The sequence below is a fragment of the Chlamydotis macqueenii genome, chromosome 8 (assembly GCF_036417535.1).
Source record: "Chlamydotis macqueenii isolate bChlMac1 chromosome 8, bChlMac1.mat, whole genome shotgun sequence".
NCBI classification, from domain to species: Eukaryota; Metazoa; Chordata; class Aves; order Otidiformes; family Otididae; genus Chlamydotis; species Chlamydotis macqueenii.
The window spans coordinates 32,951,255-32,978,270 of NC_141563.1; positions in this window are offsets into that span (position 1 = coordinate 32,951,255).

A 27,016-nucleotide genomic window follows, 5' to 3' on the forward strand; every position below is an offset into this window, starting at 1 on the left:
AAGGTGCTTCTCAGGAGATCAAAATTGTAACAGAGAGTACAAGTGTCAGAGCACTGAATTGTGTCTCTTCGTCATTTATGCAGACATGTTGCTCAATTCTCTACAGAATCACTGATGCGGTGAGAACTCCACCTAGCACAGCAGAAGGTTGGATGAATGAATGAAAGTGCACAGGGCTTACAGAAGGAGATCCATTGCCACAGGAAGGCAGGTAGTTCATGAGATACTGACCATTTGGCACTCCATAATTAAGATTTCTCCAGGGAAATCCTCTAATTAAAAAAGAAATATATTCCCGAAAATAAAATTTTCAAGTATTTCTCAGCACCTTTGTTAGTCTTATGTTATGTTGCGGCAAAATCAGCAGACTTGCCTAAAGCCATACAGAGAAGGAAAAAGTCCTCACTGGAAGTGTCCAGGTGCACTTTACAGTTGCCCCCTGTATGTAATGAAAGGGGCTAATTAACTGTTTCTAAAAATACGTTAAAAGTTTCCCCAGTAGTAAACGCCAGGATTCTCTTATGATCACGCAGCATTCCACTGAAGCCAGCAGGATCATACAGCAGTGGTGTGGTCCAGCTTTCTGGCTCCTATCAGAGGATTATGACTTAAGTGGGATCAAGGATTCAGTCTTTTGAGTGGGAGCACTGGTTACAAGAGATCATCATTTTTATGACTCTTACCAGGGGCAAGCCATCTCCTCAAACCCAGCATCTTGCACATTAGCTTAACTCTGATAATCTTCTGGAGTTTTAGCAGATTCACAGGAAAGGGTGGACCTGGAAGGATTCCTGGAGGCTGTCAAATAAGTATCCAACGTTTCAATTGCAATGAGCTGCAGTGCATCCTCTCTAAATCTGTTTCAAGTTGTTTTTTGGGGTCAGTGAAACACAGTCTAAATCCTGGCTCACTCAAGTCCTTCAGGCAGAGAATTTGGGGAATACATATGGAAATACTTTTGCCTGGTGTTCTCTACTCTGCACCCCTCCCAAACAGAACATACATTTGTGTTGCAGAATAAAAGAGAAAAACCTCCGAGCCTGGAGTAATGTATACAATTCAATAATACATGAAATTCAAAGCCACACATTAATCACAGTCATGTTTAACTTTCAGATTTAAAACCCTGCAGGTTAGCTGGCCTTTGTTCTGCTCAGTGGAAGGGGGCATTCCAGCCTCTCCGTGCAGAGTTCAAAAGCTGCCTCCGGTAACAAGTGCAATTGGCTTGATAGGCCTCATTGTGTTCTCCCTTCAGGGCACAGTGAGAAGCTACTGCACAGGTTGGCCCCTTATCAGGCTGTTCAAAGGAAGAAAAATTTGGATAGCAAAGGTTTGGCAGGTCACTGCGAGGGGCTGCTTGCGGGTTCAGGAGGCCGAGACTGGAAAAGTGATGATGCTGCAAGTCAGGATCCAGCTGCATTGGCAGGTCTGGGCAGGAGCGGCAAGTCATACAACAGCCTCTCCTTTCTTCCCTCCTCCGTCCACTTTCCAAGCCCCTTGTTTTCATTAGTGTTAGCTCCTTCGCAGGTTTTTGTGAACAGCATTTCATGTTTTAGTGCTTGTCTCTGATGTGCCCTTGTGTGTTGGATTATATTAACTGTTCTCCGTGGCTGCCTTTGTCCAGGATTCACTCACTTAGTCAAGTGCTGCAGCTTCCTTGCCTCTGGATGTTCAGACCCCCCGTTCTACCCTTCTCTTTCAGTCTGCTCAAAATGCTGTTGCGATGTGCCTTTATATCCTACTCTTTTCCCAGCCAGCCTGGCTTTCCAGGGCTCCACACAGGCAAGTTTCACTACAGGAAGCAAAGACTCCTGTGGCCAGCTGCCATAGGACCTGCCTACTTGCTAGTGTCTACGCTGGCCTTAGTTATAAACACCAGTGGGGTGCTGTGGCTAACCAGAGAATAAATTTATTTGCAGTAGCTGATTTGCATCAGGGTTGTAGTCATAGCAAGATGTGGCAGTAGTGATAGTTGTGCTGTGGCTGCAGATATATTCAAAGTAACTTCAGATGGACCGTCTTGAGGGCCGCTAGCTGTCCAGATTGTGTTGTGGAGGTTAAGAAGGTAGTAAAATCTTCACTGGAAATGTGGTAAATGGCAATTACTCTACAATAGTTTGGCCATTGGGTTGTTTAAAGTGCATCCACAGAGCTGTCATGACAGAAGCTATCCTCCAGCTTCCAAATCCCAATGTGTCACCCCAGGTAAAACCTGAACGTAAGATGTTCTGTCTGAATTGGACAGATGGAATGAGCATCCCAAGAGTGCTTATAAACATCCCAGAAAACAGGATATGGGACAGACTTACTAGACATAAACACCAAGTGACTCAGTGAGACTACCCATCACTAGCGAATGAGCCTAAACTTTTGAAGTTAAGTGGTCTAAATGCCAGAGAGTCCAAGGGTTTTACACAGTGGAGTGAAATGCCAAATTCTACAGGCATATCACAAGTCTAGTGTTGGATTAAGAGCTGTATATGCAGTGATGACCTCTTGCTGGTGGGTCATCCAAGGACATTTTCTGTGCTAGACTCAGCTTCCGGTGGTGCAAATCATTAATAACCAGCAAAGTGGTGGAAGAGTTTGATCCTGTGAGGTCCTCTCCAAAACTTTAGCAGGACAATAAAGGGGTCTTTTAACAGAGGGTGGAATTCAAATGCTTGTTAAGATCAAGTGGTAAATTCGTCTCTCTCACTTGCAAAATTGTGGGCTGACAAACTGAGCCCACCACCCAACGGAGAGACAGCGTGGCCTGAAAGGCTTTCATACAGAACACAAATATAGAGGTGCAGCAGAGGGCATAATTTTCCTGTGCTGTCAGTTGCAGAGAGAATATTTTATGCAACACTGAATTTAACTTGCAGTTATAAAGTATATACTGTTCTTGTAGGGCCACACTGGGGTTTTAATGAAGCAAATGGCCAAGCTCCCACTGACAAGGTTTGGCCCTCAGCAACTTCAGCTCCGGAAGTTCTTCTGTTATGTATTATATGTAGAAAGAGGAAGGTTTCCAACCTATCAAACTTTGATGCAAACGACTTTTCCTATTTATGTCAAAAGGATGAAATATGTCCTGTAAGCAGCGTACAACGATTTCCAAAAGGCTAGTTTGTTGCATAGTACCTTGGAATTTTAGTGAGAGATCATACAAGTGACTTTCCAAAGTGACTTCCTGTGCTTCTGCACTATCCAAATATATGGCAAGATGTGGAGTTGGCTTTTCAAAGGCATTAAGCAACCTGCCCCTATTTTAAGGGCTGTATTAACTTGAAATCAACATAAAGCCAACTGTCTAATCCCTGGTGTTTCATATTTAAAGATTGCCATAAAGGGCAATGTTTGTTAGGACATAGTGAAAGATCTTAGAGAAGTTCTGTTGACTTTAGAAGGAACAGGACTCAGCTCAACGTCTGATCTAAAGGGTTTGACACACAAGCAAGCGTCTGTCAGCTGCCCAGTAATAACTTGCTGTTGGTATATTCTGACCCTGTGACAGTCCACAATAAATGGAAAATAATTAAATTTAGTGTTTTTCTCTGTAACTCGTGGGAAAGCTACCCCATATTTGAAAAAAAAAAAGTTCCCCCAGGGATATGAGTGTGCACGCGAGCTGAGAGAAGCTAGTGTGTGGTAGTTACATTGCAATCCCTCATTTCTGTTACAACAGCTTCTTGTTTTTTCTAGCTTCTCTTGTCTTTTCTGCTGCTTCCTTTCAATTGCCATTTTCTGTAACAGAAAGGAGAAGAGATTCTGTCGTGGCATTCATAGGCTAGAACTGAAATTGTAAACTTGATGCCCATATACTATTTCTTCTTTTAATTTTCCTGACTGATGGAGATAAGTTCTATCTCATTTCCTTAAGGGAACAAGGCCCACAGTGGTGCTTCACTGATGGTTCTCTCAGCTTAGAATAACACATTCATGCACAAAGTGGGAATGTCCAGTTCTTTCATATCTCCTTTGCTTATAAAATAATCATTTATTCATGTAAAGAAGGTGTCAAGTTTGAAGTGAGACCTGTGCAAACAAAATCCAGTTTGTGATATTGTGTAAGCTGTGGTGGCTCCTGAGCAAGCCCAGGAGGGATAAAGTGTTTCCGGGAGCCTGAGATAACAGAGGTGGCTGGAATGGCTATGGAGAGAAAGGACTGGGTCTCCCTATCTGCAGTGCTGGACACTGGAGTGCCTACTGAATCTTCCATCAGGTGGAGTGGGACTGGCCAGTGGTGCTGCACGTCTTTTATCTCTCACAAAGCCTAGTTAGGTGTCAGAGGTTCTCTGTGGAGAGCCACCTGCCTGGGGAGATCCATGGCGAGCTCACACAGCAGGGTGTCCTGAATGGAGGTGTATTCAGGGTGGCTGAGGACAGCATCCACTCTGAGCATTACCTCTCTCTGCTGGCAGTAACTAGCTGTTGGATGAAAAGGCAGCAGGGGCTGGCATATTTGGTTCAGAGCTTATAGTTAGTGGAATGTGAAGAGGAATACAGTTCCCATCACATGTGGGGCAAACTCAGAAAATAATATTTTATTAGTCCAAAGTGTGGGAAAATGAAACTCCTACAACATTCTGGTGACGAGAGGCCAGTGGCTTTTTGCTTTACAGCAAGACAGAGGTGACTTATGCCTTCTAGAAAGCTCTGTAGGGCCTTGCTTGGGTCAGGCTCAGCTCCCTGGCTTCATGTCAGTGCTCTGGCAGAGCAGAAGATTGGTTCCAATATGCCAAATTATTAAAAATATAGTTAGCAATACTCTTTGAGAGACCCTGAAGTTAATGTGGGGCAATAGGTTACATCTAGGAGGACTTTTTCTTAGAAAGCAGTGTCTAATGGAAGGTTTGCAGTCTCTCTTCAGTTCATATGGTGGTAAAAAAACATTTTAGCCACACTGGAGGCAGCCAGATAGTTCATAAAAAGATTCAGTAACTTAACATGATCGTACTTGTATAGAACTTGCTGTTCTTTGATCCAGCTAACTCGATCCAGGAGGGCTTTAAAAGGAGAGAAATAAAGTGTTTCTAATTAAAAATTTGAAAAAGTTTTCAAGAAGAAAAAAAACAACAGAAGAACACCAATTGTAGCATTATTTAATTTAAAAAGTTTCCTAATTCTCCCCATGTCTCAACATGAAAGGTGGGTCTGTGGCCAGCTTATTAAGTGGAATCGCTTGGCTACTGGCCCACACACATGGGTAGCAAGCCAATTTCTGCCCTGCCTCCTCACTGCACTGCTGATGTGCTGCAGCGTGGCAGGAGGAGACAGATGGACGTGAGCAGGAACACTGTGAAACTGGCAGACTCAGCAGCTGATTGGCTGCCATTTTTACAGCTGTTGGATGTTTGAATTTGGGAAAGGAAAGCCAACTCGTGATTTTAAGACAAGGATAATTCCAGTCCTTCGTGCCTTAAAAGGGGAGTGACTGGGAGTGACAAAGTCTTTGAGATTTTGCAGCTTGCGCACATGCTTCTCCTTGTCAATTTCTTAAGGTGACAAATTAGGAGAAAGGCTTTTTTAGTTGTTAAATCTTTGGGGGGAAAATCATGTATGATATTTCTTAAGTAGGTTTAGGTCAGAACAAAACTTACTTGATCTCAAGTTTCACTGCAATTTCAATCATTCTCTCTGGCATCTGGTGCCCATTTATAAGGTACAGAATAAGGAATCACTTAAAAGCATGCACAAGCAAATGTGAAATTTGTGCTAGAACAATGCATTTGGGGATTTAAATACAATAATTGACCCCTTCCTTGTTTGTCTGTCTAATACTCACTTCGTTCTCTCTAGATCTCACAAGATATTGAATTTACTGGCTAGAGAAGGGCTGCAGACTAGAGAAAACAGAAAAATTTGCTGAGACAGCAGAAGATGAGGTTAGTGGAAAAATCTTGTTTTCTCTGGGCAAGTAGTACTTATTCTCCTTGTGATCAACATCAGATACTCTCCAGCAATAGCTTCTTGTTTTTCACTCCACCCTGAAGAGTTCTTCTAACCAGAACTGTTGATAAAAATCTGAGAGCCATACAATCCATGTCAGATAACGGCAGATCAGTACTGAAAACCTACCACCTCCCAAATTCCCAGTTCTCTTGCTCTTGTTCTGCACATTTGTCATGCTGGAGGCTTTTTATGTTTTGCAGGTAGATCTTAAATTTGTAGTGGAAAAGAAAGCTGGTGAGCATTTTGTGGCTGGCAGGCTGGGAGAGAGAAATGATGTGCATCTGACTTCTGGGTGAATCCTGCATACTGCCACCACTGTTTGAAGAGCTTGTTCTTTGGCCCAGAATATGCAACTTTTTCTGGTAACGAAGAATTTTTATGTGTCTTGTCCCATGCCTCAGCGCAGGGAGAGCTGCTGGTGAACTTCACGGAGCTGTTCTGAGAGTGGAAATGGGGACAAGAGCCACAGTTTCAGTGCCGTCTCTTCAGTGGTGTCTCCTCGTCTACGTCCTTTGCTTGTGTCCGGTCATCTCAGACTCTTCCCTGGGATCAGCCTGTTCTGGGTGAGACTACTTCAGTCAATGAATGCAATGATTTCGATGTTTCCTGTTCTAACTCTTGGACTAATGCTTAGGTCTCTGGCCTCTGATTTAGTTCTTTGCTTCTCAGATGCTAAGCAGCTATTTGGATCCTGTAACCAGCCTTTCCTTATGCTGGCAGAATGAGTTACCAGCATGGCCTCATTCCTATCAGTAGGCATGCTTTATGTAGCCTCTTTGTTTCCCAGCCTGTTAGTTTTACCTGTCTCAAGGAGCAGAGGAAGGATTGCGCAGCCAGGCCCTGATGCAGGACATCCATTTGTCTCACTTGGAAATCCTGAGTTTTGAGGTCTTGTAATTAAGTGTTTCATTAAGCCTGATGCTGCGGGGGAGCCTGGAAAAGTGTGTGCTGCGTGTTAAAGCACTTTCATGTGCTGGAGCCCAGGCCTCTGCTAGAAACAGCCACTGGGGGAGAGTTGCGGCTGCTGTGTCGGATAAAATCTTTGTCTGAAGGGATCCAGCAGGTCACTGAATGAGGAAGAGGTGCAGCTGACAACAGCGCGTCTGAGCAACAGGCTGAGCCGCGCACACGCTGCGCCACCTGCGGCCTCTTCCCCAGGAACCTCCTGGGTGGAAGTGGAACTGGCTGAGAAGAGAAGAGCAGAGCTGTCCTTGGGGGAGGAGGAGACAGAGGATGTTGAGAAAGGCCAGAAAGTCCCAAAGAGCTGGAAGACTGTCAGAAGGGAAAGACATGACTGGAAGGGTCCCAAAGACATTAAATGTGGGGAGGAGATTTTCTCTGCATCTTGAAATGAACTGGAAGGCATTTGAGCATGGCTGGTTCCCTGTCAGCTCCTTATCACCGTATTCAGGCATCTCTCCAGAGCCTATCAGGAAAATGAGGTCTCTCAATAAATCATTTGCACTGAGTAGTTTGGTGCAAGGCGCTCTTTAGTCCTGTGTTTTGATGCAGCTATACAGATCTACATCACATCTCCACTCAAAAGCATTTTTGTCCTGGGAGACACACTGCTCATCATGATCAACACAGTCTGATTTTAGAAGGAACAAAATGAGAATTAAATGGCAAACAGTTCCAGTAACGGGAGTTAAATTTTAGAAAAAGACTTATGCTCCCAGAGTATCTCACTACTATGAGGTTGTGCTGTGGTCAGTCATGTCAGCATTGTGTTGGCCGGTCTGATTTTCCCAAGTGCCAGCTGGGTTTGTGGGTTGTACCTGTAAAAGAAAGAAAAACCTTGTATGATGCTGGGAACTCCTGTTTAGGTGCCTGTGCACGGACAGATGATGTACCTTGATAAGGGATATTCTGCAGTTGGAAGAAAACACTATGTAGCATTTCTTTTACACCAGTGGGAATGACCTGTGGTCTCTGCTTTTCTATTCAGCCTGCTGTTTATTGCTCACAAACAATGGAACTAGCTCACATTTAAAGCGTTTGCTCATCTTAAAACCAAAATCCAATCAAAAAGGAACTCTTTGAAAGAAGTTTTCAGCAATAATTTACTTCACTATAATATGAACAAGCTTGAACTGAAACTTTTATGACCTATGACTTGTCAGATTTTTCTTCACAGACCTTACCCTTTAGCACATTTTTCATGATAATACAAGCCAATCTGTTTATTATTTTCAATTTTAAAAAGTAAAAAAGTATCGCATCCTCATGAAAATTGCTTCATTGTTGGGCTCTTTGAGTGGTCAGCGTAATATATCATTGTTTGATCTGGCAGAACCATCTATTTATAAGCTAGTATGTGTCAAACTATTTTTTTGGCAAAACTGGGAAGACACCTGGTTTAGTTTAGATTCCTCACGATGTAATTCCAAACATCGCTCAGTCCTCTTGGATTGAAAACTCAGGCTAGGATCCAAACTTAAGAGTGCTGCTGTCATTCACAAGATGCTCAAGGGCCTCTGCTCTCAAGGTTCATGAGATCATAAATTCTTTTTTAATTTTTCTTTTTTCGTAGTTCAAGTCTAGGCACAAACCCCAAAGTAGGGTACATATTAAATGCAAGTGAGGCGCAGTTGGTCCCGTTCACTTTTCAGAGAGTTGCCTGCATTGACCAACAGAGGTAGCAGCAAGGCAGTTAATGGAAGTTTGCTGATGAGATCAAGAGGAGTGGGTCACCTTTGCGGAGCTGTCATAAAGCTTGGGAAGACAGCACGACCGTGGGCCATGGTTGGGAATAGGAATTAGAAACACTGTATTTCTGCAGCTAAGTAAGTTTAAGGGAGCTGATGATGGACGTGCTGATGAAAGGCACTGTTCAATAAGTGCAATAATGCCTTTACTGAGGTGTCTTTGTCGTTTACTAATTCCCTCGTTAGAGCTGTTGTACAACATACGGTATCAGTACTGAATTTTAATACAATTCCCCTTTTGAGTCAGCTAGATTGTACTATTAGACAAGATTCAGGTTGTACATGGAACTGTTGCTTGGTTGTAAAGTTCAAGAGCTTATATTGATGGATTCATATTGATTTCAACTATAATTGTTTACAGCTCTCATAAAGGGCGCTGGGACCATCACTGTCAAGTGATTGGTATGATGAGGGTTGTAGTATGCAATACTCTGTTCAGCACTTACATAAATGTAGTAGTAAAGATGAGAAAGAAGACAAGGTGAGAGTGAGAGAAAGAGAGGAGGATGACAGAGGAAAGAAAGGTGTAGATCCTGACCATATGCTGTGTTCCTGTTTAAACCAGTGAACCTCATCCTTTCTATCCAGTAACATCATACCATTGCATCATTACCATGTTCAGCCTTTAGCAGGCTTTGTTTTTCCTCTGTGGTGGACTTTCTCTCTTCTAACCGAGAAGGAGCCCTTTGCAAGGAGCCGGCCAGTTGTCTAAATAGGCTCCAGCCCCTCTTGATTATTTTCTCTTCATCCTCCTGGTGAGGGAGATAGGTGGTCTGGAAGACAGAGTCCAAGTGAAATGGTTCATGCCCAGAGCAGCTAAGCAAAACTATGCTTTGAGGCCAACTTATTTTTCATAATTTATCTTGTAATGTAAGCCAATGCAGTAGTTTAAGACAAATTTATTTTAAGCCTGAAAGGGCAAAGGACTTGTATATTTAACCACAGGCTAAGTCTGACTTAAGTACAGTGAAGTCAGCAATGACTGTTACCTCAGTGACCTCCTATCTCCTACTAGGCAAAATCCTTCTGTTTCTGCAGCCTGTATTTAGGCACTCCTCAGTGATACAACCCTGACAGCGCTCTGGGAAGAAGTAATGGAGCTTGGCTATGAGTGGATGAGTGGTAATGAGTGTTAGGTACTCAGTTGTGCACTGAGTGAAGAGTTAGGCACCCAAAACCAGCACTGACATCAGTTGTCTTGCTGAGAGCTGTGAAAGGCTGCCAAGAGAAATATCAAACACAAAAGGGTCTCTGAAATATTTCCCCTCACGTTACTTTGGGTTACTCAAAGTACCTTCAGGCTGGATTCAACCAACTTTATGAGATTGTCCTCCACAGCCCAAAGCGGTCTGGTGCACAGTGGAGCTTCGTTGGACAGGTTTTCTGTTAAAACACAGCCAGGTGGGGTCACAGGATTGACAGCCTTCTCTATAGCAGACCTCAGGTTACAACACTTGGCGAAGTGGAAGGGGTACGCTTTAGGCCTTCTTTAGCCCAGAGGGTTTCTGATCCACCTCTTTCTATTTCATACTGGAAGATAATGAGGGGATGAGGGAAGGAGACTGTGCAGCTTTCCCACTGAAGCTGCCAGGGCCAGAGGGAGCATTCCTCTAGCCACAGAAGATACTTTCTTGTTTTCTAGTGGTCCCTGTTCTTAAACTCTGTACATATTTCACTGGGTAGCTCCTTAATGCAAAATTCAGAAACTGTCTAGTTATATGGGGTTTGTGTCTTATCTTCTTGGATCCTGAGCTCTGAAATCCATCCAGCTTGCGCTGTAGGTACCTAAGTGGTTTGCTGGATCTGGCCCTAAATATTTCTTCTGTTCAAAACGTGAAGAGTCATCTTCCTATTAATGGAGCATCTTCTCTGATAAGGCCATTCCTTTTGGTAGCTGTCTAATACCAATTCCAGGCTACTTCAATGAGTGGAAGTTATATGGATATGCATGACAAATACCTTCATTTAAAATCAGGCAGTAACTGTGCCAGCCCAGTCTCTGATGGTTTCTGGGTCTGAAAAGGTAGATAAAGTAAGAATCTGGAGAAGGTAAAAGAAAACATTATTATCAGAGGTCAGTAAAGGGGCTACATTTTCCGCTTCTACATTAGAGATTCTTTCCTGTAACTCTTGCAGAAGCAGTGGGACAGACTACCCTCCACCGTATCATTTTGTTGAGCATATATTGGATATGAATTGTTATCCAGTGAGAGAAAGCAGGATGTTGTGGATTGGAAGCATTTCATACTGACTCCGTGTGGACTGCAAATTCAGTCCTGGAGACAGTGAGATGTTTTCATTTTTTTTTTCTATGCTAATACATCACTTTCCAACTTCCTAAAAAATAAAAAAAAAAATGTGAACATCTTTCACGGCTTTTAAATGTCATATTTAGTTTTTAAACAGTTCTATCTCTGTAGAGCCTGGGACAATCACAGACTTTAGTAGATTAATGTTCCTTAATAAGTGTGGACACCTTGAGCTATTTCTTAGACTGTCTGTCCGTGAAGGGTGTGAATGTCCTTCGGTTTCCTGTAAGAGATAGCATTTTATTTCTTGTTTTGCCGGTTTTCAGGATTTTTTATTATCTGAACTTTGGGTTTTTTAAATACTATGTCACTTTTACCACTGTAGGGCTTTGTTGAAAACTTAGTATTTCTTGGACACAGTGTGCTGGCACTTACCCCACAGTTAGAGAGCAGAGATTCCTAGTAATAGGAATATGACTTAAAGTACTTGCATCAGGCTTGAGAACGTGTTTTTATCCTGCCATCAATTACACATTGTTCTGCTCCCTTAATGCAGAGGGAAGTCAGTCCCTTCTGACTTCTCTGCTTCCTATTGTACCTATTCATTACAACTAATGAGCTCAGTCTTTTATATTTGTCCTTAATATCATAAGGCCAAAGAGGATGCAGACCGTTGGAACAACTAAATTATTTTATCTTCCGTATGCAATATGGAGTCCCAGTATGGGATCCTTGCTGCTCTTGAATGCCTGCTAGCTGAGCTCTGATAACGAACGCTACTTCCAGTTCTGTACATATCACAGTAAAAAGTATGGCCTGTTCCAGCGGTGGAGGCATAGATTTGTTTTATGAGTGTGTTACACAAAACACCACGAGCTAGTAGATTCTGATTTTTATTTGGTGGTAATCTTGATCAATAGCAGCTAAATCATTTACAGAAGAAAAATAAATGGGAAGAAAATGTCACATTTATATTCCAGCTGTGCAAAGGGATCTTGTGTTTTCCCCCATCCTCTCCTCCCAGAGCTTGTCAGCAGTAGGAATTCATAGTAATAAAAGCCAGACTTATTTCCAATGCAGGTGTTTCTAGAGTGATTGTAATCTTTCTGATTAACTGCATCTGCAAGAGATCTCATCATTACAAGCAAAGCAGAAGTTATGAAGGAAGGTGCTCTTAAAGCAATGAACTGACGATTAAAAGAATATTATTGGCTCTGAGATAGGGGATTGCATGGGGAGTGGAAATACAGTAAAGATAGGTCTGAAGATGTCATTATGCCACCAAAATCTTTGAAGCCCGCAGCAGCGTAATGGACTGGCAAAGGAGCCCGATGCGATTAGGTAGTGCTGAAATCCAGCTTTTGGAGATTAAGCTGCATTACCAAGATCAGGGGCCCTTATCAAACTCAGTCCCAGCAGACTGCCCTAAGTCATCTGCCCAAAGTCATCAAGGAAATAGCTGCAGAAAAATAAAGTGCTGACCTTGTGAAAATATCATTTTACTGCTTGTGAAAGTCCCTAGGATGACAGCCTTGGAGACGGGTCTGGTTTCCTCACGCAGAGCAGCAACATACGGTTTGGTACATTGCAAACCGAGTGGTCTCATGCTGTATTTGGAACAACAAGATTTAATTGAGATGGAAATTGATTAACAGTTGCTAATCAAGGCCACATTTTCTTCTAGCCTCTCAGTTGGGGCATGTGAAACATTTGCGAATGGTTGTCATTCCAAGCTAAGTTTTAGTGAGAGCAGGATAAATTTACACATGTGAAATGTATTTTCATGGTCTTTATGGCCGCAGTCAGAGTAGAGCTGTCACAGAAGAGTGGCACTGTGATAGGTGAAGTGAACCTCGGCTTCCAGAAGACAACACTGTCCCCTTCTGCTCACCCTTGCTGCTGCTGGCAGATCTTCTTTCAGGTCTTTCTTAGTTACCTGAGACTGAGATTTCTTTCCCCTAATGCTCATCACTGCTCTGAGCCCTCCAGTCACAACAGGATATTGTCCCTACAGCAGCCTTTTGAGGTGAGAAGTTATTTCCATACAATCAGATGCAAAAATAGGTGATTATCCAGGATATGTGTCAGGATTTGAACCCTCAAGTGTCAGTCCAAAACCCTGGTTTTGAGATAATCCATCCTGCGTCCTGCTTTGTGGTGTAAAACCAGCAGAACCACGGATGTGTGGCACAATCAGTTAAATTGGCCATTCTCAACTAGAGGCATGACAGTCCTTTGGTTTTCCCATCATTACTTGTCGAGAGACAAATGAAAGGAATCTTTCAGTGTCAAACAGCCATGACCTAAAGTCAAAAGGCTGTCTAAGTTGTTACTGGAGGAGATCCAGTTGTAGAAAGAAAAATCCTTGCCAAATCAGCTAGAGAAAGTCAGCTGAGATATGTTAGAACAGACAGATTGTTCAGCCATCTAGGCAGCTGGTGCAGTAGAGGAAACAGTTATTCCTAGGTAATTGGAGGCAACTATGTGTATGTATGTATAAAATATATATATATATATTGGACAATCTTTCTACTTGTCACCATTACTCTCACTGAACTATCCAAGCATAGTTGGGGGAAAACGCAAACCTAGAAATTCATTGTTGGTACCCTCCCACCCCACCTCCTCCAATAATCTCCTATTTCACCATGGGAGTATGTGGCTCTGGATGTTGCTGAGCCCTTGTTCTGTGCAGTGAGAGATGGTGTTTCACATACAATAACCAACTGTCCCCGTTCTGTCCTGCCTTAACAGGCCATACTGGATTTCCTTTGTTTCATCATGTGTCATGAAACAGGGAAAGCCAGGTTTAGTCCACCTGGTTGCTAAATCCCCAGATGGGGTTTCATCAACAGCTAAATATCACTGCAGAACCATGGCATGTACTTGTTAGCAAAACATTTCAAATGCCCCATTCGGCATTAATTTGCATTCTGGGACTTGGCAGCAGCACCAAATTTTGTATTTGTTTTGGGATACCACAAGAAAAAAAAAAAAATCTGTTCCCTTCGAAGCATTTACTCTTCCCTGCCAACCTGTCTCTGTTGGGCTGAGAGCAGGGCACAGCTGCTTGGGACCTGGCCTTTCTAGTGGTAACCAAAGGGTTAAACTGAGCCTCAAGCACTTGTTCTTCCAACATACCCTCCACTCCTCGCCCTCCAGGATTTACGGTCATCTAGTCACATGTTAAAAAGATTATGGGAAAAATATGTAAATGAAAGTTAATAAGTGTAGCAGAGTGGTGTAAAAGCAGACTTATTAGCAACAGGATGCAAGGCTCTGCACATGCTACGTTTCTGTTGCTGGAAACATCATCAAAGAGCTTTCCAAGGCTGCAAGGCCCAGATGGATTTTACATCTTTGTGCACCAGCCCTGAGCCAAAGCTGAATTCACAGGTGAAGCTGACACCACAGCACATGGGGAGGTGCCTGGGCTGCCTCTCTTCTCGCACCCCGGCTGCAGTTCTGGCTCCGAGGAGGCACGGAGGTCTCCTCAGAAAGGTGGTTCTGGGGAGAACTTTGCTAAAAATGATAATAATAAAATGGTGCAAATGACTACTTTGCTTCTGCATTGGGAATTTAATGAGGCTTTGGCCTTTAGTCTGAAAATACACATCACAGCTATTCCCTTTCCAGGCCCATTGGAGCTTTTTCCCCCTCTAGAGGCAGCAGTCTTTTTGCCAGCAGCCCACACGGCAGTGCTTTAATCTTGTTCTCTTCTCCCATTGCTGGCAAAGGAGTTTGAGACTTAAATAGCAAAACACCAGTGCCACAAAACACATCTGTTTTCAGCGTCCACATGGCTTATGGCTAGGATTGCTGAGGCAGTGGCAACCAGTCTGGGCAGCAGGACACAGAGCAGGAAATCTCCATTTTCCCCAGGGTGTCTGCCTTCCCTGTTGCAGGCTCTGCTCTCCTGGGAGAGCAATCCTTCTGCCGTGTAACTAATGGAGAGATTTCACACACCCAGTACCCCAGGGGGACAACCAGAGCAAGGTCTGTGGATATAGTCGAGTTTTCCGGAAAAGGTCTAGATTGCAAAATTTGAGGATTAATATTATTTAAGTATCAACCAGTTTGGTATACTTGAACTACACTCTGCAGAGCCCCTCTTGAATTCTGTAACAGAGGCTGTCAGCATACCATGCTGGATCCCATTCTGTAGCCTAGAGATGTAGCCAGAGTCCCCACTAAATTCCCTGTCCGTAATGGTGTTTGGTCTCTGATTGCCCGAAGAGCACTGATCACTTTTGCACCACGAGCAGAACATTTGGCGCTGCTGCAACGGCCAGCTCTGCGCTGCTCTCTGTCTGCTGGGAAGACGACGCAGTGCTGCCAGCCGGCCTGGTGCCCAGATCCACGCTGTGCGCGAGCAGGCCAGGGATTCTGCTGAACACATTCGTCCATTTGATCAGGAACCAGATTGGCACATTCAAGTCACCTTAAATCTGGTCTTTGGAAACCTCAAACTGAGCCAGCCTTTTAATAAAATAAGCCCTCAAACAATAACAACAAAACCAGCATGTGACTAAAAGCTGGAATGAGGCACTGCTAGGATTTCTCTTGGCAACTCGTCGTTCTAAGAATCTGCTTCTTGCCACACTTGTGCAAGGCACATTATTGAACATTTCCTGACTATTTGCCCAGGATGCTATAAATGCTGTCCAAATAGCAGGGCCTCGCCTGCTGCTTTGATACATCTGGCTAAATTGCATGAAGCAGCACGCCAGAGGCTGATGGAGTCCCCACAGGACGTGCTCCGTCTGTCAGGCTCTCCAAAGAGCCCGGGTGATGAATGATAGCACTAACATTAAACAGCTTGCCTGTGATGTTTTTCAAGTGTCCCTCCCCAACAGCTCGCCTGTTGCCCTGTCTTCTAGGAGATAACCCAGCACAACAGAACATTACCTCATTAAGAAAGCTAGCTCTAATTAAAAACAGGCAGGGCATCACCTCCCTTATATTAGCTTGAAGGGTCCACCCTGCCATTTAAATTCCTCTTCGGAAGATTGATGTCCATACACATTGCAAAGAGTGACGTTCTTGGAAGTAGTCAGTTTGGAGCAAACGTTAGATGTGATGAAAGTGAGCATCAACAACAAAAATTGTAATTACAGGGCCTTCAGATGTTCATGCCATACTCTGGAGGGGGTATGTGTTTCTGGGGGGGTGTGTGTGAGAGAGATCTCTCCATCCTTAGCTCAGAAGAAATGGAGAGACATGATTTTGTCCAAACCTCGTGGTAATACCCACCACGTGTACTGTTTAGTTCTGTATCACTGCATCATACCTGTCTGTACCCAAAGAAACAGCACACCAGCTGAGGAACATCAAGAACAATTCACAGGACACCCATGGCAGAGCCTTCTACAAACGCCCAGTCACATCAGCTCCTCTGTTCCTCCCATTACCCTGAGTTTCAGGGTAAAGAAAGGCCAGGTAAGAGATGGATTTGGCTGGCCCCTGAATGGATGGAGAGGAAAGGAGAAAATGAATCATGTCCATGAACTCACAGCTCAGTTTTCATGGCACTCAGGTTTTTCTTCCCTGATGACTCTCTGGTTTATTTTAAACCAAGGGTTTTAAGTTCAAAAATGACTTAATTTGGAATAATGTGAAGCAAGCCAGTAGCATCACTTAAGTCACTTACTACTTATTTTGCCTTTTATTCCTACAGAATGTTTGGCGCAGAGCACTGCCGTGATTTGTGCAGAATTCCCATTGCAGGAGCGGCCTGACACAATGGAAGCACTTTCAACTTCAGGATTTTACTGCCACCACCTGACTGACAAATCTAAGGCCCCCAGACGATGAGCAGTGCCTGTGCCAGCAGCAGAGGCTTCAGAGAGCCCATTCCACGCTGCCCCTCAGGTATGCCTATACAAGCAGTTGTGTTGTCTGCTGGTGAAACAAATTTTGTTTTTTTTCATGTGGATCGGTTTTCTGGGGTGGTTTGTCACTCAGCCACCCCCAGCAGTTGTACTGGCCTAAGTCTGGCAGGTGAGATAAAGTGAAAAAAACCCCAAACCACTCCAGAAGCAGCAGTAAGTACAACTGGCATCTGACATGTGTGGCACTGTTTTCAGCAGGGCAGTAAAAGGAGAATAGCTTTCTTCTGGTCTTGGCTGTTCACCTCTAACCTCAGAGCACCAGAGCTCACTGCTTTCCCTTCCGGAGGCCCCAGGTTCAACCTCTATTAGATGGGCCGCTGAGGAGCCCCTTGTGTGGATGGTGTGTTCAGTTCATATTAAACTGGTCAGTAGCCAAGACATAAGAGTACCTATGGATTCACATTTCTTGCAGGGAGCCCAGAGCTCCCGAAGCATTATGGTGATATCCAGTATGCACACAGCTGAAAATAGCCTGTTTTAAGAGTATGTACTAACCTTGTCAGGTGCCATCTGCTCAACCGAATGAGAGTTTTCATTCAAATCACAATTATCTTAAGTTATGATTATTTGTGTATAAAACAGCCTTTTTTTTTTTTTCATTAATAAGATGATCTTTGAAGCCATTAAAAGCTTGCTTAGCAGCCCACTATACTGGAAAACCTTTACAACACGAAAGATGCATTTTTATTGTCTAGCATCATGTAAACAGTCAAATGCAGTTGTCTCTGAGTGGAAAAGCCAGAGAGTTTTGTTTGGGGAAGGGAGGGATGAGAGGGGGCAAAAAAAAAGTGTTTAGATATCTATGGATATAGCCTAGACTTTATAGTTCACAGTGTGTCATTTTGGTACAGACTTTTACTGAGCCACATTCCATATCCCTCTCTGATTTTGAACATCCTTTGAAGCAACTCCTCCAGAAGACATAACTAGACTTAGTCTGTGACCTGAAGAAATGGCTGCAGAAATGCAGATGGCGTGGGCTGTCTGTACTTTGGCAATATTTTGTCCAGAGTGCTAAACAAAAACCATATACTTCGTCAAGATGGGGTCACATTACTGCTTAATTAGCTGGTGTCTTGGACAAAACATCTAGAACCACTCAGTATAATCTGTAATTTCATCACACGTTTAGTGGAAACAGGTATCCTGGAAGAAGGCTACTCATCGGCTGTGCACGTCTTTTCCCTAGCAAATGTTTGGCTCAGAACCTAAGCGAGGGAATTGAGATTTAAAACCGAAATGCTAGCCTTAATGCTCACCTTAATGCGCATGTAGGGACATAACAATGGATTTCGTGAGGAAGAGCCAACTTGGATCCTTGCCCAAATCTTAGTCCCCAGTGTCAAAGCTCAAGAATGATCAGGTACAATTTAAAAAAAAAAGTTTCTTATTTCTGTATTCTCCAATTTCTGGTTCCTGCCGGTGTTCAAAGTGAGATTGTCAAGTACTCCCAAGAACATCTGTTTTCTAGCAAGACCCAAAGTAACAGGAAGACATGGAAGCATACCAAGAAAGCCTGTTATCAGGAGATCATCAGTCTGGTTATAGGTGGTCATCTGGGGAGGGCAGGAAGCCTTAGCAAAGCTGGCAGACTTTTAAGGTGCTTCTGTCAGTAGTTACTGCACAATTTCAGTGGGTTCTCAAAACCATAGCTCTACCTTACAGCCCCACATGGACACTTACCCCTCCATTAATGGTGGTGGTCAGACTTGCAGACAAATTCTTTTAATTCATTAAGCATTCTCCCTGTTTTGAATATAATCCAGAACTCTTTGTGATGCTTTGAAGTGCTACAAGTTTAAAAAACAAAACAAACCCAGGCAATAAATTACTTTTTCAGTTTGCTTTTGAATAATCTGCAATAGTCATAAAATCAAAGAGGAAACAATGAAATCCAATATTCACACATGTTAATAACAAAGTGGAAATGGCTTTTAAAAACTCTCAACCTCAGTCTGTGCTGCATCCTGCTTGAGAGTTCCTTAAGGGTTCCCTTAAGGGATGTAAGTGGCAAAAGTTCTGGTAGGGCAGAGAGCAGGGTAGACTTCTCTACGTCAGTGGTAAGACCCGCTCCTCCATGCTAAAACTGACTAGTGCCATAATCTCACCCTCACTTGCACACAAGCAGATAACTACAACTTAAACTGCTTGCAGCTGTGGAAATTGCTAAAGGAGAGGGTAGAACTTGCTCATCTTAGAGTATTCAAGCAGATCAGTTTATCTGGCACTACAAGTGTCACATGTTATACATCTGTCCCTCAAAATACATGCATCTGGGTTCCAAATTCATCTTGTGTCACTAGTAAGCTGTTGCTCTTCTCTTCCATTCTGCCCATCATGATATGGCAATTCTTAAAACATCCTACTTTCTTCCTTTCCAGAACTAGGTCATCTTCCACTGTTCTACTGTTTTACATGCCAAAATTTGATGCAAGCTTTTGATTGAGACATTGTTTCTTCTTTGCTTCATCTGTTCCTCTAGTAAAGTAATTTTTTTTTCTCAGGAACTTAATACAGTACCAAAGGGCATTCCTTCAATGTACCACTTTCCCAGCTGACTGCTTGCAACTCTGCTCAGTTACTGCCACTTACCCCAGAGCACTTACAACATAAGAAGGCTGTAACTCCTGAATTCTGACTCTGTTTAGATCCAATGTAATGGGTTGGATCATCCGACTGTTCTCCTCTCAAGGAAGGCTGGCATGTGATTCTGCACATATGGCACACTTAAAGCTTGTGGAGTCTTTTACAGTTAACCCAGACCCTATTTTCACATAACTACAAGTAGAACTGGCCCCATAAACCGTCCCAACACCATACAACAGTTTGCAATCTCAAAACAGCTTTCAGAAGGCAGCCGTAGCTCAGGAGTACCTTACCTGATCACATTACAAGATCATTTTATTACAGTAGTCTTCAGGAAGCTGGCATAGTATCTTAGCCTGTCCTTGTTGTGCACAAGTGAGTGTGATGAGAAATAGAAAGATGAAACACAGCAAATGTTGTCTGACGATTGTTTCCTGACAGAAGGATGCACTATTCTACAAAGAGGAGTCTAGCAGGTCATGGCAGGTGGTAGGTCATCTCATTTAGATCTGTCCTGACAAATGCAGATGTGGGGCACATCTGGCTTTCTAATGCACCAGGAGACAGTGTTTTTATAGCCCCAGTCACTTCACTCATCAAGGTAGCTGGTTTCAGCTGAAAACAGCTACACTCCCTCATGCCTGCCTCTTGGCAGACCAAGCAGACACCTGCACTAACTAACTAGAGCTTTTGGCTTTTTTTTTTTTTAATTTTCTATAATGCTTCTGTTAATACATTAGGCTGCTAAGCAAGATCCAGACTTCCGGGAATTCTGTATTAGCAAGACCTCCAGAAGTTCTATTTCCCTGTAAACGAGTAAGCTCTCTCCTGAGCCTCTGGCACCTTGGGGCAGCGCCTGTTGCATTTGGTGGGAGCATACAGATATTTGTATGAACTTCTTTTACTGCAAGCTGAGGCCTTTAAATTACATAAGACTAGCAAACAGAGCTGAGCAGAGGAAGCTCATTCTCTAAAAACTGGGAATCTCAAGCTTTTTCCCTGCTGAGAGTCATTACAAAGCCAGAAACAGCTCACAATAGACTAAACTTATTCCCCTGGGATGTGGTAAAGCCCATCTTCCATCCTGGCCAGGCCTCATTCAGGATGTTCTGAGTTGTCTTGGTGTTAAGTAACAGATGCATTTCTGAAGAGTTTTAACTAAGACATTTTCCAGCAGAAGACATGCCAAAATGGTCTTAACCAGACCTTACAGTACAGTCAATCAGTTGTACATTTTGGGAGGTTCAATGGTTAATTCCAGCTTCTAGTCCTGTTGCAGGCAGGATTTGACACAGCTGGGACTGGTTAAATAAGAAACTTGAGACTTGCGATGACACTATTGCAGGCCTAAACATTAGCCTGGGCTAATGACAACAGATCTCTCTCCTCTCAGCACCAAAGGTAACAATCCAAATCGTTTTGGATGTGTCTTGCTCATTTGCAAATCCAGGATGTTTCAGGCTGCACTGCACAAATCCCTTAGCACGGGCTCAGTTGTGATCCTTACTTGCAACAAGTAAACAGGGCACGCTCTTGACTTCAGTTCTCACTGATGCTTAGGCTCCTCATTTTAACTCTAACCTTTCCATTCCCACAATCCCCTTCCAAAAGGGAAAGGACTCTAATTCTCCACAAGCCCTCCAGAACATAAACACAACACTAACCTTCAGCTAGAAGAATTTATTTGCCTAAGAAAGCTTTTCCAGAGAATGAACTAGTTCCTGACTGTAGAATTAGAGTTTAGCCATATAAACTCACTTTGGGGTCTGTAGTACAGGATATGAACATGAACGAAACATTAAAAATATGAGTTGACAATAAAAACTCTCCCTAAATCTCCCTTATTGTATAAGCTGCTATGAATTAAAGGCCTTTCAGACTGATTTTTAGTCATCAACATAATTATTTAGGAACATTTTCCAGACCAGTGTTTTTTACAAGTATTTTAACAACCTGCAAATCAGGAAACTGTAAATCAGAGAAATGAACTGAAATCAGCAATCATAAGGCAGGAGGCCCCTGGCTTGGACTGTGACAGCATGCTGTGAATAGTGGCAGCTCTGTTCCCTAGCTTGCAAACACTGAGACTGGTTGCTAGAGGTAGGCCTGAGCTAAAAGCCACCAGAGCCTGGGACTCGACAATGTTGAGAGTTCGACTCCAGTGCCGTGAGGCAGAGCACACTCAGATCCTGTTCTTGCTGTGAAAGATGGGGCGTGGCAACACCTTGGGTTTGGATTCTCTCCTTCCTCCTCTCCAAGCAGGATAAACCTAGAACCAAAAGCCCGTTGGAAGCATCTTCTTCCTTTCCCCAGAATGAATCTGTTCCACTTCATTTCAGCATTACCTCAAAGCAACATACAGAACGCTATCTCATGGTGTAAGTATGGCCTTAGTTTCCCTGGAAAGGTTTTTTTTTGTAGCCAATTGAGACAGTTTATTCACAGTTATTGAACACTGGAAGACTCTAATTCAGCCTTTGCAAATACGGTTGAGTGGCAGCCCTTGGATTCAGTGGTCAGCAATCTGTTTGAAAGGCAGATGTTTAATCTTTGATAAAGGAGTCATGTGCCAGAAATCAAAATCACTTCTGTCACAGAAAAGTGAACCAGTGAAGTCTCTGCTTTATTCTGCCTGGGACTAAAGTGTAATGATGAATGGCTTTCCTGGGAGCAAGTGACAGCATTTAGAGGTTTAAATGTGAAGTTTCACATTCCGGGCCTCTAAAATCTTCTGCCATTGAGAACATGACAATTACTGTTGACTAAAAGGTGTAACAGCTCTGAGATCTCTACTCCATTCAATTCTTCTCACAGCCAGAGCATGGGTTTCCAAAGCCATTTGTGCAGATACTCAGGTACCTGTAAGTTAGGGCCTTGTACCTTTAAAGATACTGATATCTCTTGGGTTCCTCTTTCCAGCTTTCTGGGCTTTAGTTGCATCATCTGCGGAGAAACTAGACACTGCTTTGGCCAAGCCTGAGGGGTGGCCAAAGAGCCACCTTAGAGCTTCAGAAAGTTAGTGGAGCATATTTAGGGTAAGGCAACAATCAGCACGTTAGCTGTGCCTGCAGAAACAAAAGAAATATTTGCTACAGGTGTTTTAACTAGTGAGGAAAGAAGCAGTGTGCCTTCATGCATCCAAGGAGTTTGCTAAAGCAGGACAAGCGAGGAGCCCACAGACCTCTACAGTGGTGCAAGATACACAGAACTGGCAGTCTTCTAGGAAAAAGGTGTCTGTGGTTGCAGTGCCTCCCCCGGGCTGGATTTCTAACCTTTCCTATGAGACAGAAACTATCCATGAATGAAGTCTAAAATCACTAAGGAAATATGAAGTTTTACAATGAGATGTATAGTCTAGCAAGACTTGAGAAGATTGCTTTTTCATGAGCTCACAGCCCCTGAATGTCCCAAATACAACCCAGAACTCATCCCGTGAGAAGAGTGGGAAAGCATATGAAACCTCAGGCCTAGTCTTCGTTCTTGCACATGTAGGGAGTTGTTCACATGGTGGCCTGACTGATTGTCATCATCCAGTAGTTCATCAGGTATTGTTCAGGACGCTTTTGCCAGGACAATCTACAGCAAAGCGTCCGTTATTTGACAAGTCTCTGTAAAGATGTGGTACAACTAAAAAAACTTAAGCAAAAATAAACAATAGCAAAATAAAATTCCTATATTTAATTTCTTTCTTAGCTGGTACTTACCCAAGACATCAAAAGAGTTCTCCCCTATACCTCACCTCAAAAAAATAAAAAAACCCAGCCCTGCAGAACCACTTATATACCCAAATACGTGAGGCTGCAGTAGTGGTTACTTGTGCTTGGCTGTAACCACACCCAGGGAAGGTATGAAAGGTGAGTTCCAGGAACTTCTCTCTTATGAAAGGACTGAGGTGGGGGAAAAGGATGAGAGGAAGATAAATAGGCTGTATGAATCTTATTCTTTTCTGAATAATAATGTTTCTTATATAAGTCTGAGAAGAGTCTTTCTATTGTTTCTGAGAGGCTTTGTGTTTTTTATTTTTTTCTCTTGTTCTATCTCCACAGTTTCCCCTAGGCTTTGTAAGCTTCTGTTTTAGCACAGAATGAGTCAGTGTTCTCTAAAGCTAAGTGGTGGCTCTCCTTGCTGAACTTCCTTCCATAAGGAAAATGCACTGGGGTTACCAGGAGGGCTGGCAGCAGTTTCTTAAACAGTCTTTTGTAAGTTTTTAAAAAAATAAAAATCATAGCAAACAACACACACAAAGATATTCAGTACTCCCATCTCCTTGTACAGGCTGTCAGAAATGCTGGCAGCCGCTGTGAGGAGCTGAAAAAATCATCATTATACTCTAGGCAGCTTGAAATCAAATAATATGTGCACGCAAAAGGTTTTCATTTTGGAGCTATTGTGCCTGGCCTGTTTTGGAGGAGGGGAGAAAGAGACCTATTGTCTCTTAAAAAGCAAAATAGTGGCCTGGTTTTAGTTCTGCAGGAATGGAGTGATCTGTGTGCTATTAGCCGACAGTAAAGACATCCTCTTTGCAGAGCTTGCTCACTGCTCCACTTCGTTTGCAACTGGTAACTGCCAAATCCCCACAGGGTAAGAGGCCTTGCACTCCAGCTGTTGGAGAAGTAATATCCCCCACTGCTCAGCATGATAGGAGCGTAATAAAAACATCGTTTCTAATAGAAAAATGATGCTTGCAGAAGCAAATAGAGACTGGCTTGCTTAACAGAAAGGGAGCTTTGGGAAGGACAAAGCCATCCTTAGCAAGGCTGCGGATGAAGCCTTGAAGGGAGAGACCAAGAAGTGTCCCAGAATCCCTCAAATCTAGGCAGATAGTGAAACTTTACAGGCATTTGTAGTTGCTGTCTAAAGTCCTGTTAAACTTTTCATAGACCCTACAATTCTTTATGAAAAAGATGTTTAGGAGCTTTCTAGAAGAAAAATACTCTTATTTTCAAGGAATTACTGCAACTTTTCTCAGGGTCTGCCTTTTGTTCCTGACTCTACTTTTCTAAACAAAAGCAATTATTAAAGAAAACTACTGGCTGTGGGCACAAAGTATCCACAGTATTTGAGTTCTGTCTTTGTCAAGGACTTTGCACCGATCACAACTGTGAACACAGAGCTGGTGAATGACACTTTTATAAGTAAATTTTTCATTATAAATCTTGCTTCGGTGCTCTTAAAAATATATAGGAAAGATTGTACCAACACCGTAAACGTCGTAATTGTTTCATCATGACCTGTCTTGCTCAAGCCTCTTCGTAGAAGCTCTGGTTAGATTCCAAAGAGATGGATTTGTTAGGGAAAAAATTCCCTGAGAAGGGAGAAAATCTGAGTTTGTTGCATGCGCTTGCTACAAAAGCTCGAAGTGCTAATTCTAAAGTGATCTCTCTCCAGCTGCCTTGTGCACTGAGCTGGTCTCCAGGAGTTGCTCAACATCCGTATGTTTCGTCAGTCAGGTTTTGGAATAACAACACGCGCAGTAGGCTTCTTTACCCTTATCTGTCCGGGAAGTCCCTTTGCAGAGAATTGCTCTTGGCAAGGAAAGTGTCAGTGTAGTTCGTGCCGATGAGATCACTGCGAATTAACCGTTGGCTTTGGTGGTATGCCATGCTGCCTTTTCGCAAGAGAGAGAAGAATTGCGCCCACTGCCATTTCTATTGTTTTTATACAAATAGGTTAGATAGTAATTCTGTATCGCTATCTTGATGAAAAGAAAGGAAGTATTCAAGGGGCCTTGCTGAGTCTCTTTTAGGTAAATTACATAATTGAAAATCCTCCGTCTTGCACTTTTCCACAACCTAACAAACTCAGAGAACTTCAGATTTAAAGTGCTTTGGAGATTTTGAGTGCGCTCTCCTCCTGCAGTAAGTGCCACCTTCTCAAACGTCATTACCTAGGAGGTGCCACCAACTATAGACAAAAGTGATTCAGACTGGTTTGTGAGTCTCTCTGCTCAGATGCATTTAGCACCAAAAGCATTTTTAACATCTTAAAAAGATACTGCCTTTTCCCACTGAAATAATCTCCTCTGTATATAGATATGATTTAATAATTAGGGAACAAAGATTTTAATCGCTTCTATTTGTGTTTTAATGAAGAATCTTAAGCATAGTGTTGGGAACAGTTTGGACTCCCTAAATGTGGAAGCCCATGGTGTCTCTTTCCAAACAAGGTTCACAGAAGCTGTCTCATTTGAAGCACCAGCACAGCAAAAAAATTAATTATCCTATAAAGAAAAGGAAATAAACTGTAGGATTTTATATGGTTTCCGCTGGTCAAAACATGAGCATACTAAGAAAATGGACAGGCTGAAAACTAATGGCTTGAACTTCTCAATACCAGAATAGAACTTCTTTCTCTGAAACTGTAGGAATTTGTCCTTTGAAACAGAAACAACTACTCCAGCAATGAGCATTAAAGGGTCTATTATGATACTGAAATGAACTGGTCTGCTTCCATTCAGCTGAGCACAATGGTATAGGCATGCACTAGTTGTTCATTGTAATGTTGCTTCTAAACCCCGATTCATGTGTAAAGTGGTCTGAAACAACCCCCTCTCTTCCTTCTGGGATACTGAAGCAGGGCTGTGCCTTTTTCTCTTACGGAGAGCAAAGGAATCTTGGTGTGTTTCTGACACCTGAGGAGAATGATGTGACAATAGCTTTGGATCAAGCTTGCCACTTCCTTGCTTCAGATGATTTCATATTCAAAAGTTTTTTGAATGTTGGATCAAACATGTTGCATTTCAGACTGTATCTAAGTTGGCTTTCATAAAAAGTCAGCGTCAGAATCCGTAAAGGTGCATTACAGATCTCATACCCAGGCATCTGCAAGGTCCCTTCCCTGATGTTCTGACAGGTGCTCCTGTGACTGCAAGAACAATGTTGGTAATAGACCTGGGGCCAGAAGTGTTTCTTAAGTCAGATATTTTGGAGGATAAAGGACAAATAAAGCTCCATTAAATACTGAAAGAAAACCCCTTCAAACAAACAACCCTCCAAACAGTTGGTTCTATGGATAGAGTGCCTACAGAGAAAGAACTGGAATTTGGAAGCATGGAACTTCTGAGTTGATGTGGCCAGAAAGCCTCCAAATTATATGAAATAAGTAAGTGCCTCATAGCCTTGATTATTTGAAAAACGAGTATCTCCAATTTATTTTTATAATACAGGAAAGGAACATTAAGTCAAAGGACTGGACCTCCATAGTATCCTGTCATTGCGAAAAACCATGGTGCATAATTGTCTCCAGAAACATACTGAGTTGTAAAGACTAAAAAACATGAAATTGGTAAAGTCTTTGTAATGAGTGATAGCGTTCAGAAGTTCTTGTCTTTGAGGCTATCAGCAAATGTCCTATTTTTTTTTCAGAATAGAAGGATAACATATGGTTTGTTTTGATCATAATGATTTATATGAATTTACTTTAGACGCTCACAATGAAATTAAAACTGCGTTCTGTGTGGAATTAAAAAGAATTCTGAATATTCTTCTAAAATGTGACACCAGACTTGATGTCATTAAACACTACAGAGATGACTTAATTTAGCAATATCTGTCAAAGTTGTGAAGAAGACTAGGACATTTTTAAGCTTAAATGGAGCTGGTATCAGTCAGTCTGATGGTATATTTGTTTATCTGAAGGACAGAGT